Genomic DNA, 15,390 nt, shown 5'->3' with positions numbered 1-15,390 from the left:
TGGTGTAGTAGTGTAGTAGTGTAGTAGTGTAGTAGTGTATTGGTGTAGTGGTGTAGTGGTGTAGTAGTGTAGTGGTGGTGTAGTGGTGTAGTAGTGTAGTGGTGTGGTGGTGTAGAAGTGTAGTGGTGTAGCAGTGTAGTAGTGGTGTAGTGGTGTAGTGGTGTAGTGGTGTAGTAGTGTAGTAGTGTAGTGGTGTAGTAGTGTAGTGGTGTAGTCGTGTAGTAGTGTAGTAGTGTAGTGGCGTAGTAGTGTAGTGGTGTAGTGGTGTAGTGGTGTAGTAGTGTAGTAGTGTAGTGGTGTAGTGGTGTAGTGGTGTAGTGGTGTAGTAGTGTAGTGGTGTAGTGGTGAAGTAGTGTAGTGTAGCGTAGTGGCGTAGTGGTTTAGTGGTGTAGTGGTGTAGTAGTGTAGTAGTGTAGTGGTGTAGTGGTGTAGTAGTGTAGTAGTGTAGTAGTGTAGTGGTGTAGTAGTGTAGTGGTGTAGTTGTGTAGTAGTGTAGTGGTGTAGTGGTGTAGTAGTGTAGTAGTGTAGTGGTGTAGTTGTGTAGTAGTGTAGTGGTGTAGTGGTGTAGTAGTGTAGTAGTGTAGTGGTGTAGTGGTGTAGTAGTGTAATGGTGTAGTAGTGTAGTAGTGTAGTGGTGTAGTAGTGTAATGGTGTAGTGGTGTAGTAGTGTAGTAGTGTAGTAGTGTGGTAGTGTAGTAGTGTAGTAGTGTAGTGGTGTAGTAGTGTAGTGGTGTAGTAGTGTAGTGGTGTAGGAGTGTAATGGTGTAGTAGTGTAATGGTGTAGTAGTGTAGTAGTGTAGTAGTGTAGTGGTGTAGTGGTGTAGTAGTGTAGTGGTGTAGTGGTGTAGTGGTGTAGTGGTGGTGTAGTGGTGTAGTGTAGTGGTGTAGTAGTGTAGTGGTGTAGTAGTGTAGTGGTGTAGTAGTGTAGTGGTGTAGTAGTGTAGTAGTGTAGTAGTGTAGTGTAGCGTAGTGGTGTAGTGGTGTAGTGGTGTAGTGGTGTAGTAGTGTAGTGGTGTAGTAGTGTAGTAGTGTAGTGTAGCGTAGTGGTGTAGTGGTGTAGTGGTGTAGTAGTGTAGTGGTGTAGTAGTGTAGTAGTGTAGTGGTGTAGTGGTGTAGTGGTGTAGTAGTGTAGTAGTGTAGTAGTGTAGTAGTGTAGTGTGTAGTGGTGTAGTAGTGTAGTAGTGTAGTAGTGTAGTGGTGTAGTGGTGTAGTAGTGTAGTAGTGTAGTGGTGTAGTGGTGTATTGGTGTAGTAGTGTAGTGGTGTAGTGGTGTAGTGGTGTATTAGTGTAGTAGTGTAATGGTGTAGTTGTGTAGTAGTGTAGTGGTGTAGTAGTGTAATGGTGTAGTGGTGTAGTAGTGTAGTAGTGTAGTAGTGTGGTAGTGTAGTAGTGTAGTGGTGTAGTAGTGTAGTGGTGTAGTAGTGTAGTGGTGTAGTGGTGTAGTAGTGTAGTGGTGTAGTGGTGTAGTGGTGTAGTAGTGTAGTAGTGTAGTAGTGTAATGGTGTAGTGGTGTAGTAGTGTAGTAGTGTAGTAGTGTGGTAGTGTAGTAGTGTAGTGGTGTAGTGGTGTAGTGGTGTAGGAGTGTAATGGTGTAGTAGTGTAATGGTGTAGTAGTGTAGTGGTGTAGTGGTGTAGTAATGTAGTAGTGTAGTAGTGTAGTAGTGTAGTGGTGTCGTGGTGTAGTAGTGTAGTAGTGTAGTGGTGTAGTGGTGTAGTGGTGTAGTGGTGGTGTAGTGGTGTAGTGTAGTGGTGTAGTAGTGTAGTGGTGTAGTAGTGTAGTAGTGTAGTAGTGTAGTAGTGTAGTGGTGTAGTGGTGTAGTAGTGTGGTAGTGTAGTGGTGTAGTAGTGTAGTTGTGTAGTGGTGTAGTGGTGTAGTGGTGTAGTAGTGTAGTAGTGTAGTAGTGTAGTGGTGTAGTGGTGTAGTGGTGTAGTGGTGGTGTAGTGGTGTAGTGGTGTAGTGGTGTAGTGGTGTAGTGGTGTAGTGGTGTAGTGGTGTAGTGGTGTAGTGGTGTAGTAGTGTAGTAGTGTAGTGGTGTAGTAGTGTAGTGGTGTAGTAGTGTAGTGGTGTAGTTGTGTAGTAGTGTAGTATTGTAGTGGTGTAGTAGTGTAGTGGTGTAGTGGTGTAGTGGTGTAGTAGTGTAGTAGTGTAGTGGTGTAGTGGTGTAGTGGTGTAGTAGTGTAGTGGTGTAGTGGTGTAGTAGTGTAGTGTAGCGTAGTGGTGTAGTGGTTTAGTGGTGTAGTGGTGTAGTAGTGTAGTAGTGTAGTGGTGTAGTGGTGTAGTGGTGTAGTAGTGTAGTAGTGGAGTAGTGTAGTGGTGTAGTAGTGTAGTGGTGTAGTTGTGTAGTAGTGTAGTGGTGTAGTGGTGTAGTAGTGTAGTAGTGTAGTGGTGTAGTAGTGTAGTGGTGTAGTTGTGTAGTAGTGTAGTGGTGTAGTGGTGTAGTAGTGTAGTAGTGTAGTGGTGTAGTTGTGTAGTAGTGTAGTGGTGTAGTGGTGTAGTAGTGTAGTAGTGTAGTGGTGTAGTAGTGTAATGGTGTAGTAGTGTAGTAGTGTAGTGGTGTAGTAGTGTAATGGTGTAGTGGTGTAGTAGTGTAGTAGTGTAGTAGTGTGGTAGTGTAGTAGTGTAGTAGTGTAGTGGTGTAGTAGTGTAGTGGTGTAGTAGTGTAGTGGTGTAGGAGTGTAATGGTGTAGTAGTGTAATGGTGTAGTCGTGTCGTGGTGTAGTGGTGTAGTAGTGTAGTAGTGTAGTAGTGTAGTGTAGTGGTGTAGTGGTGTAGTGGTGTAGTGGTGTAGTGGTGGTGTAGTGGTGTAGTGTAGTGGTGTAGTAGTGTAGTGGTGTAGTAGTGTAGTGGTGTAGTAGTGTAGTGGTGTAGTAGTGTAGTAGTGTAGTGTAGCGTAGTGGTGTAGTGGTGTAGTGGTGTAGTGTGTAGTAGTGTAGTGGTGTAGTAGTGTAGTAGTGTAGTGTAGCGTAGTGGTGTAGTGGTGTAGTGGTGTAGTAGTGTAGTGGTGTAGTAGTGTAGTAGTGTAGTGGTGTAGTGGTGTAGTAGTGTAGTAGTGTAGTAGTGTAGTGTGTAGTGGTGTAGTAGTGCAGTAGTGTAGTAGTGTAGTGGTGTAGTGGTGTAGTAGTGTAGTAGTGTAGTGGTGTAGTGGTGTATTGGTGTAGTAGTGTAGTGGTGTAGTTGTGTAGTAGTGTAGTGGTGTAGTAGTGTAATGGTGTAGTGGTGTAGTAGTGTAGTAGTGTAGTAGTATGGTAGTGTAGTAGTGTAGTGGTGTAGTAGTGTAGTGGTGTAGTAGTGTAGTGGTGTAGTGGTGTAGTAGTGTAGTGGTGTAGTGGTGTAGTGGTGTAGTAGTGTAGTAGTGTAGTAGTGTAATGGTGTAGTGGTGTAGTAGTGTAGTAGTGTGGTAGTGTAGTAGTGTAGTGGTGTAGTGGTGTAGGAGTGTAATGGTGTAGTAGTGTAATGGTGTAGTAGTGTAGTGGTGTAGTGGTGTAGTAGTGTAGTAGTGTAGTAGTGTAGTAGTGTAGTGGTGTAGTGGTGTAGTAGTGTAGTAGTGTAGTGGTGTAGTGGTGTAGTGGTGTAGTGGTGGTGTAGTGGTGTAGTGTAGTGGTGTAGTAGTGTAGTGGTGTAGTAGTGTAGTAGTGTAGTAGTGTAGTAGTGTAGTGGTGTAGTGGTGTAGTAGTGTGGTAGTGTAGTGGTGTAGTAGTGTAGTGGTGTAGTGGTGTAGTGGTGTAGTGGTGTAGTGGTGTAGTGGTGTAGTGGTGTAGTGGTGTAGTGGTGTAGTGGTGGTGTAGTGGTGTAGTGGTGTAGTGGTGTAGTGGTGTAGTGGTATAGTGGTGTAGTGGTGTAGTGGTGTAGTGGTGTAGTGGTGTAGTGGTGTAGTGGTGTAGTGGTGTAGTGGTGTAGTGGTGTAGTGTGTAGTAGTGTAGTAGTGGTGTAGTGGTGTAGTGGTGTAGTAGTGTAGTGGTGTAGTAGTGTAGTAGTGTAGTGTAGCGTAGTGGTGTAGTGGTGTAGTGGTGTAGTAGTGTAGTAGTGTAGTGCTGTAGTGGTGTAGTGGTGTAGTAGTGTAGTAGTGGTGTAGTAGTGTAGTGGTGTAGTAGTGTAGTAGTGTAGTAGTGTAGTGGTGTAGTAGTGTAGTAGTGTAGTAGTGTAGTAGTGTAGTGGTGTAGTGGTGTAGTGGTGTAGTAGTGTAGTGGTGTAGTGGTGTAGTGGTGGTGTAGTGGTGTAGTAGTGTAGTAGTGTGGTGGTGTAGTGTAGTAGTGGTGTAGTAGGGTAGTGGTGTAGTGGTGTAGTAGTGTAGTAGTGTAGTGGTGTAGTGGTGTAGTAGTGTAGTAGTGTAGTAGTGTAGTGGTGTAGTAGTGTAGTGGTGTAGTAGTGTAGTGGTGTAGTGGTGTAGTGTAGTAGTGTAGTGGTGTAGTAGTGTAGTGGTGTAGTAGTGTAGTGTAGTAGTGGTGTAGTAGTGTAGTAGTGTAGTGGTGTAGTAGTGGTGTAGTAGTGTAGTAGTGTAGTGGTGTAGTAGTGTAGTTGTGTAGTGGTGTAGTGGTGTAGTGGTGTAGCAGTGTAGTAGTGTAGTAGTGTAGTGGTGTAGTAGTGTAGTGGTGTAGTGGTGTAGTGGTGTAGTGGTGTAGTGGTGTAGTGGTGTAGTGGTGTAGTGGTGTAGTGGTGTAGTAGTGTAGTGGTGTAGTGGTGTAGTGGTGTAGTGGTGTAGTGGTGTAGTTGTGTAGTTGTGTAGTAGTGTAGTAGTGTAGTGGTGTAGTGGTGTAGTAGTGTAGTAGGGCCTGGATCAGTTGGTAAACTCTAATTTTGGCCAAAATGTCCCAAACGGCCTGCGACATGTACTCTGAATGACCTAAAATGATACATCTTCCACAGTAGTAGTGTAGTAGTGTAGTCTAATAAACTGTACTCTACTCCTTGTATTAGTGTGAAATGGGTTTAGTGACAGTACTGGTTCTGCATAATATACTGTAGTCTAATAAACTGTACTCTACCTCTTGTTTTAGTGTTAAAAGGGGTTTAGTGACAGTACTGGTACTGCATAATATACTGTAGGCTAATAAACTGTACTCTACCTCTTGTTTTAGTGTTAAAAGGGGTTTAGTGACAGTACTGGTACTGCATAATATACTGTAGTCTAATAAACTGTACTCGACCCCTTGTTTTAGTGTGAAAAGGGGTTTTGTTACAGTACTGGTTCTGTGTAATTGATTGAAAGACAACTAATGAAGTCATGATGAAGCACTGAAGACTTCTTGATTTCAACAAGGTTGTTGTTATATAAGAGAACAGTCTAGGGTTGTAACAGTGATACATTTGTCTATCAACTGTTAAAATCATGTTCAACACAACCAGTTACAACTGAAGTATCTGACCATCAATAGATTAAAGAAAAAGCCATTTGTGTTTTAACACAGCAGCCCCATATCATCAGGTGCACTTTTGTTTTCATTTGGGGAAATATCATTTTCTAATATTTTATTTTTCAGTCCATTATATTGTTATTAGGCCTACAAAATAAATGTGTTGACTTGGATTAGGCCATGGGAATTTAATATTGTCTGCTAGGCTGTGTATACCCTCCACTACACCCCTGTATGCCTGCGTGCACATACATACATACATACATACATACATACATACATACATACATACATACAGTACATACAGTACATACATACATACATACATACATACATACATACATACATACATACATACAGTACATACAGTACATACAGTACATACACACACACACACACACACACACACACACACACACACACACACACACACACACACACATACACACACATACATACATACATACATACATACATACATACATACATACATACATACATACATACATACATACATACATACATACATACATACATACATACATACATACATACATACATACATACATACATACATACATACATACATACATACATACATACATACATACATACATACATACATACATACAAAAATACATACACACATACACACATACACACATACATACATTCATCTGAGGGTTACTCACTTGATGATGTCCTGTCTCTCCTCCATTTGTAGATCAGTAGCAGGATGAGTCCCACCACCAACACAGTCAGACTCACACACACCATGATGACCACTGGTGTACCTAGAACTACAAATACAAGATAATTACATTCCTCTCAGACCCTGATCCTTCCTAAACTGGTAGGAAGACAGAGGTACAGACATATAGAGAGACATATAGAGAGACAGACATACAGACATATAGACAGACATATAGAGAGACAGACATACAGACATATAGACAAACATATAGAGAGACAGACATACAGACATATAGACAGACATATAGAGAGACAGACATACAGACATATAGAGAGACATATAGAGAGACAGACATACAGACATATAGAGAGACATATAGAGAGACAGACATACAGACATATAGACAGACATATAGACAGACATATAGAGAGACAGACATACAGACATATAGAAAGACAGACATACAGACATATAGAGACATATAGAGAGACAGACATACAGACATATAGACAGACATATAGACAGACATATAGAGAGACAGACATACAGACATATAGACAGACATATAGACAGACATATAGAGAGACAGACATACAGACATATAGAAAGACAGACATACAGACATATAGAGAGACATATAGAGAGACAGACATACAGACATATAGAGAGACATATAGAGAGACAGACATACAGACATATAGATAGACATGTAGAGAGAGAGACATACAGACATATAGAGAGACAGACAGACAAACATATATATAAAGAGAGAGAGAGAGAGACCGAGAAAGAGAAAGCGAGAGAGAGAGAGAGAGGGAGCGAGAAAGAGAGAGACAAAGGGAGAGAGAGACAGAGGGAGCGAGAGAGAGAGACAGAGGGAGCGAGAGAGAGAGACAGAGGGAGCGAGAGAGAGAGACAGAGGGACAAACACCTACCTGGAGGTGACAGCATTCCCTCCCCCATATGCCCACCTAGGCACAACTATGACAACATAACCAACAAAAACGGGTCACAACTCCTGCAGCTCTGTCGCACGCTGGGTATGTACATAGTCAATGGTAGGCTTCGAGGGGACTCCTATGGTAGGTACACCTATAGCTCATCTCTTGGCAGTAGCACTGTAGACTACTTTATCACTGACCTCAACCCAGAGTCTCTCAGAGCGTTCACAGTCAGCCCACTGACACCCCTATCAGACCACAGCAAAATCACAGTCTACTTGAACAGAGCAATACTCAATCATGAGGCATCAAAGCCAAAGGAACTGAGTAACATTAAGAAATGCTATAGATGGAAGGAATGCAGTTTGGAAACCTACCAAAAAACAATTAGGCAACAGCAAATTCAATCCCTTTTAGACAACTTCCTGGGTAAAACGTTCCACTGCAATAGTGAAGGTGTAAACTTGGCAGTAGAAAATCTTAACAGTATTTTTGACCTCTCAGCTTCCCTATCAAATCTAAAAATCTCAAATAGAAAACCGAAGAAAATGAACAACAATGACAAATGGTTTGATAAAGAATGCAAAAATCTAAGAAATAAATTGAGAAACCTGTCCAACCAAAAACATAGAGACCCGGAAAACCTGAGTCTACGCCTTCACTATGGTGAATCACTAAAACAATACAGAAATACACTACGGAAAAAGAAGGAACAGCACGTCAGAAATCAGCTCAATGTAATTGAAGAATCCATAGACTCTAACCAATTCTGGGAAAATTGGAAAACACTAAACAAACAACAACACGAAGAATTATCTATCCAAAATGGAGATGTATGGGTAAACCACTTCTCCAATCTTTTTGGCTCTATAACAAAGAATAAAGAGCAAAAACATATACATGATCAAATACAAATCCTAGAATCAACTATTAAAGACTACCAGAACCCACTGGATTCTCCAATTACCTTGAATGAGTTACAGGACAAAATAAAAACCCTCCAACCCAAAAAGGCCTGTGGTGTTGATGGTATCCTTAATGAAATGATCAAATATACAGACAACAAATTCCAATTGGCTATATTAAAAATCTTTAACATCGTCCTTAGCTCTGGCATCTTCCCCAATATTTGGAACCAAGGACTGATCACCCCAATCCACAAAAGTGGAGACAAATTTGACCCCAATAACTACCGTGGAATATGCGTCAACAGTAACCTTGGGAAAATACTCTGCATTATCATTAACAGCAGACTCGTACATTTCCTCAATGAAAACAATGTACTGAGCAAATGTCAAATTGGCTTTTTACCAAATTACCGTACAACAGACCATGTATTCACCCTACACACCCTAATTGACAACCAAACAAACCAAAACAAAGGCAAAGTCTTCTCATGCTTTGTTGATTTCAAAAAAGCCTTCGACTCAATTTGGCATGAGGGTCTGCTATACAAATTGATGGAAAGTGGTGTTGGGGGTAAAACATACGACATTATAAAATCCATGTACACAAACAACAAGTGTGCGGTTAAAATTGGCAAAAGACACACACATTTCTTCTCACAGGGTCGTGGGGTGAGACAGGGATGCAGCTTAAGCCCCACCCTCTTCAACATATATATCAATGAATTGGCGCGAGCATTAGAACAGTCTGCAGCACCCGGTCTCACCCTACTAGAATCCGAAGTCAAATGTCTACTGTTTGCTGATGATCTGGTGCTTCTGTCACCAACCAAGGAGGGCCTACAACAGCACCTAGATCTTCTGCACAGATTCTGTCAGACCTGGGCCCTGACAGTAAATCTCAGTAAGACCAAAATAATGGTGTTCCAAAAAAGGTCCAGTCGCCAGGACCACAAATTCCATCTAGACACCGTTGCCCTAGAGCACACAAAAAACTATACATACCTCGGCCTAAACATCAGCACCACAGGTAGCTTCCACAGAGCTGTGAACGATCTGAGAGACAAGGCAAGAAGGGCATTCTATGCCATCAAAAGGAACATAAATTTCAACATACCAATTAGGATCTGGCTAAAAATACTTGAATCAGTCATAGAGCCCATTGCCCTTTATGGTTGTGAGGTCTGGGGTCCGCTCACCAACCAAGATTTCACAAAATGGGACAAACACCAAATTGAGACTCTGCATGCAGAATTCTGCAAAAATATCCTCCGTGTACAACGTAGAACACCAAATAATGCATGCAGAGCAGAATTAGGCCGATACCCACTAATTATCAAAATCCAGAAAAGAGCCGTTAAATTCTACAACCACCTAAAAGGAAGCGATTCCCAAACCTTCCATAACAAAGCCATCACCTACAGAGAGATGAACCTGGAGAAGAGTCCCCTAAGCAAGCTGGTCCTAGGGCTCTGTTCACAAACACAAACACACCCCACAGAGCCCCAGGACAACAGCACAATTAGACCCAACCAAATCATGAGAAAACAAAAAGATAATTACTTGACACATTGGAAAGAATTAACAAAAAAACAGAGCAAACTAGAATGCTATTTGGCCCTAAACAGAGAGTACACAGTGGCAGAATACCTGACCACTGTGACTGACCCAAACTTAAGGAAAGCTTTGACTATGTACAGACTCAGTGAGCATAGCCTTGCTATTGAGAAAGGCCGCCGTAGGCAGACATGGCTCTCAAGAGAAGACAGGCTATGTGCTCACTGCCCACAAAATGAGGTGGAAACTGAGCTGCACTTCCTAACCTCCTGCCCAATGTATGACCATATTAGAGAGACATATTTCCCTCAGATTACACAGATCCACAAAGAATTTGAAAACAAATCCAATTTTGATAAACTCCCATATCTACTGGGTGAAATTCCACAGTGTGCCATCACAGCAGCAAGATTTGTGACCTGTTGCCACAAGAAAAGGGCAACCAGTGAAGAACAAACACCATTGTAAATACAACCCATATTTATGCTTATTTATTTTAACTTGTGTGCTTTAACCATTTGTACATTGTTACAACACTGTATATATATAATATGACATTTGTAATGTCTTTCTTGTTTTGAAACTTCTGTATGTGTAATGTTTACTGTTAATTTGTATTGTTTATTTCACTTTTGTGTATTATCTACCTCACTTGCTTTGGCAATGTTAACACATGTTTCCCATGCCAATAAAGCCCCTTGAATTGAATTGAATTGAATTGACAGAGGGAGCGAGAGAGAGAGACAGAGGGGGTGAGAGAGAGAGACAGACGGAGCGAGAGAGAGAGAGAGGGAGCGAGAGAGAGAGACAGAGGGAAAGAGAGAGAGAGAGAGAGGGAGCGAGAGAGAGAGCGAGAGAGAGAGGGAGAGAGAGAGAGAGAGACCAAGAAAGAGAGAGAGACAGAGAGAGAGAGAGACCAAGAAAGAGAGACAGAGGGAGCGAGAGAGAGACCGAGAAAGAGAGAGAGAGAGAGAGAGAGAGAGAGAGAGAGAGAGAGAGACAGAGAAAGAAGGAGAGAGAGAGAGAGAGAGAGAGAGGTCATGATCAGATGATCAGATGAGCTCCTGCATTTTTCTGCATTTTCTTTAAAAAAGATAGATTTAGAGTTAGTTAAACTTGGATTTTTTGTGGAACTGAGAGACATACAGCTTCAACTGTATTCAACTGTAACTGACTTGATACAGCTTCAACTAGCACTGACGTGTCAAGTGAGAGGTGTCAAAGACCATTAGCCCAACAATGGCAGGAGAGTCGAATAGTCTACCCCAACCAAATGAAGAGGCCTTAGAAGCTCCCTCCTGCTGTTCAGAGGTAATTAAAATACAGTACCCTGTGAGTGTAAAGAATGATAAGGCAAGAAAAGAGCACAAAATGAAGCTCCTTATGGAAAATCAAGAGACACTTTTTGCTGACTATTACAAAAATGGGAACATCAGCAACCTTATCTTCCACACAAACCATCCCCTGGCATGGCACAGTGCTATATTAGCACACTACCCCTCTGTTAAGAGAGGGGGGGTTAACGAGGGGTGGAAACTCAGGATACTTGACAACGAGGACTCTGAGTCAGCTAACATAAATCTATATAAGTCTGGAACAGTATTGGTACAGGGCAACCACAAACAGTTTCAGCTGGACTTTCACCTAATCAAAGAATTAGCCCAGCAGGAGAAGCTCTCCCTTGATAAAGATACCCCCACCCCAAGTGGGTCAGACCAGACCTCTTCATCATATAACCCCACAGACGAGCAACCCTCAGCAGACAGTCAACCTCCCAGTACAGAGCACTTCTCCCTCATTGAAATGAAGGATAAATTCACCCAGCTGGAGGTAAGGCAGGTGGAGCTGGAACAGCAGGTGATTACACTCCAGTCAGCACAGACCCAGACAACAGTCCAGCACAACAACACCTTAACCAGACCAAGAGAGCTGGAGGTGGAGAGAGACATATCTGCACTCTGGACAGTGGTGAGACAACTTCAACAGGAGAAAGAGCAGAAGCAGGAGCAGAACAAAGCACTAGAGGAGAGGATCAGACTGCTGGAGGAGAGGGAGAGGGGGATGGAGGAGAGGATCAGACTGCTGGAGGAGAGGTTGAGGGGGATGGCATGTGACAGAGAACAACCCACTAGGGAGGTGGCCATCCCCACAGAGACGCCAGCAGAACAGCCCACCTCAGCACCGGACAAAAGTCTCGACACCACAGCAGAACAGTCCACACCAGACCCTGACCATAGAGTCAACATCACAGCAGAACAGACAAAAGAAAAACCCCAAGCCCAGCAGCTCTCACCCCCCCTGAGCACCCCCCCTGTCAGCCACCCTGATAGCCCTCCTGACAACCCCCCCACACCCACTGAGAACAAACACAAGACACAGATTGTTCTCCTTATGGACTCAAATGGGAAATATATAGAAGAAAAAAAACTTTTTCCCAAACACAGTGTGTCTAAACTCTGGTGTCCAAACACCCAGTGCGCCCTAGACCTTCTGTCTGAGGACAAACTAGGCTCACCTAGCCACATAATAATACACACAGGCACAAACGACCTGAGAGCACAGCAGGAAAGGGTGGCCACAGCACTGAAGGGAGTGATTGAAAAAGCTTCTTCTACTTTCCCCAATGCACAAGTGGTTATCTCCACCCTGCTACCACGAAAAGACTTCCACCCTGCTACAATACAGCGGGTAAACGCAAGCATTTCCCGTGACTGTGCCTCAAAACCAAATGTTTTCCTAGCCCACCACTCCACCCTGGACTTGAACAGCCTCTATGACCAGGTCCACCTCTATAAGGCAGCAGTGCCCACCTTTGTCCGGACTCTAAAGGACATCGCTCTCAAACGCAGCCCCAACACTTCACACAGGAGCAACAGATCAATAGACACCCCACCCAGACCAGCGAGACACCCTCCAAGACTTGCAGGACCCCCCCGTGGACCTACACATAGAGGACCCACGCCAAGAGGACTTACATCCAGACCACAACACCCCCAGACACATCCACACCCCCACCCCAACCAATCAACACCCCCCCACATCAACCATGCCCACACCCCATTTAGGCCCCCTCAGATCAGACCTATGCCACTCCTGCCCACCCCATGCACCCCACCCCCGCAAAGAGGGCATCAACATGGAAGTCACACATACGCCCAGGTAGTGAGCGGGCAAACAGGCCCAACCCCCACTCTTACACTCGCCCAAGCCAACGGCATGTACCAGATGCTCAGCAGGCTCTGCTCACACTTACTGGCCTGAGGCCAAACCACACGGCCAACAACATTGGACACTTTATGGAACAAAAAGCCTTCACTATGTCATCCTGGAATATCCAAGGCCTGAGGTCATCTGCCTTTGGCCTAAAGAGCAGGAACCCGGACTTCACCAAAGAAATCGGTAATGCAGACATTGTCATCCTGCAAGAAACATGGTATAGCGGAGACGGACCCACTGGTTGCCCTCTAGGTTACAGAGAGCTGGTAGTCCCATCCACCAAACTACCAGGTGTGAAACAGGGAAGGGACTCAGGGGGAATGCTAATTTGGTATAGAGCAGACCTACCTCACTCCATTAAATTAATCAAAACAGGAACATTTTACATTTGGCTAGAAATTCAAAAGGAAATTATCTTAACAGAGAAAAATGTCCTCCTGTGTGCTACCTATATCCCCCCACTAGAATCCCCATACTTTAATGAAGACAGCTTCTCCATCCTGGAGGGGGAAATCAATCATTTCCAGGCCCAGGGACATGTATTAGTCTGTGGCGACCTAAATGCCAGAACTGGACAGGAACCTGACACCCTCAGCACACAGGGGGACAAACACCTACCTGGAGGTGACAGCATTCCCTCCCCCATATGCCCACCTAGGCACAACTATGACAACATAACCAACAAAAACGGGTCACAACTCCTGCAGCTCTGTCGCACGCTGGGTATGTACATAGTCAATGGTAGGCTTCGAGGGGACTCCTATGGTAGGTACACCTATAGCTCATCTCTTGGCAGTAGCACTGTAGACTACTTTATCACTGACCTCAACCCAGAGTCTCTCAGAGCGTTCACAGTCAGCCCACTGACACCCCTATCAGACCACAGCAAAATCACAGTCTACTTGAACAGAGCAATACTCAATCATGAGGCATCAAAGCCAAAGGAACTGAGTAACATTAAGAAATGCTATAGATGGAAGGAATGCAGTTTGGAAACCTACCAAAAAACAATTAGGCAACAGCAAATTCAATCCCTTTTAGACAACTTCCTGGGTAAAACGTTCCACTGCAATAGTGAAGGTGTAAACTTGGCAGTAGAAAATCTTAACAGTATATTTGACCTCTCAGCTTCCCTATCAAATCTAAAAATCTCAAATAGAAAACCGAAGAAAATGAACAACAATGACGAATGGTTTGATAAAGAATGCAAAAATCTAAGAAATAAATTGAGAAACCTGTCCAACCAAAAACATAGACACCCGGAAAACCTGAGTCTACGCCTTCACTATGGTGAATCACTAAAACAATACAGAAATACACTACGGAAAAAGAAGGAACAGCACGTCAGAAATCAGCTCAATGTAATTGAAGAATCCATAGACTCTAACCAATTCTGGGAAAATTGGAAAACACTAAACAAACAACAACACGAAGAATTATCTATCCAAAATGGAGATGTATGGGTAAACCACTTCTCCAATCTTTTTGGCTCTATAACAAAGAATAAAGAGCAAAAACATATACATGATCAAATACAAATCCTAGAATCAACTATTAAAGACTACCAGAACCCACTGGATTCTCCAATTACCTTGAATGAGTTACAGGACAAAATAAAAACCCTCCAACCCAAAAAGGCCTGTGGTGTTGATGGTATCCTTAATGAAATGATCAAATATACAGACAACAAATTCCAATTGGCTGTACTAAAACTCTTTAACATCGTCCTTAGCTCTGGCATCTTCCCCAATATTTGGAACCAAGGACTGATCACCCCAATCCACAAAAGTGGAGACAAATTTGACCCCAATAACTACCGTGGAATATGCGTCAACAGTAACCTTGGGAAAATCCTCTGCATTATCATTAACAGCAGACTCGTACATTTCCTCAATGAAAACAATGTACTGAGCAAATGTCAAATTGGCTTTTTACCAAATTACCGTACAACAGACCATGTATTCACCCTACACACCCTAATTGACAACCAAACAAACCAAAACAAAGGCAAAGTCTTCTCATGCTTTGTTGATTTCAAAAAAGCCTTCGACTCAATTTGGCATGAGGGTCTGCTATACAAATTGATGGAAAGTGGTGTTGGAGGTAAAACATACGACATTATAAAATCCATGTACACAAACAACAAGTGTGCGGTTAAAATTGGCAAAAAACACACACATTTCTTCACACAGGGTCGTGGGGTGAGACAGGGATGCAGCTTAAGCCCCACCCTCTTCAACATATATGTCAACGAATTGGCGCGGGCACTAGAACAGTCTGCAGCACCCGGTCTCACCCTACTAGAATCCGAAGTCAAATGTCTACTGTTTGCTGATGATCTGGTGCTTCTGTCACCAACCAAGGAGGGCCTACAGCAGCACCTAGATCTTCTGCACAGATTCTGTCAGACCTGGGCCCTGACAGTAAATCTCAGTAAGACCAAAATAATGGTGTTCCAAAAAAGGTCCAGTCACCAGGACCACAAATTCCATCTAGACACCGTTGCCCTAGAGCACACAAAAAACTATACATACCTCGGCCTAAACATCAGCACCACAGGTAACTTCCACAAAGCTGTGAACGATCTGAGAGACAAGGCAAGAAGGGCCTTCTATGCCATCAAAAGGAACATAAATTTCAACATACCAATTAGGATCTGGCTAAAAATACTTGAATCAGTCATAGAGCCCATTGCCCTTTATGGTTGTGAGGTCTGGGGTCCGCT

Source organism: Salvelinus namaycush, unplaced genomic scaffold (assembly GCF_016432855.1).
Source record: "Salvelinus namaycush isolate Seneca unplaced genomic scaffold, SaNama_1.0 Scaffold166, whole genome shotgun sequence".
NCBI lineage: Eukaryota > Metazoa > Chordata > Actinopteri > Salmoniformes > Salmonidae > Salvelinus > Salvelinus namaycush.
Note: the sequence above shows the minus strand (reverse complement) of the source record.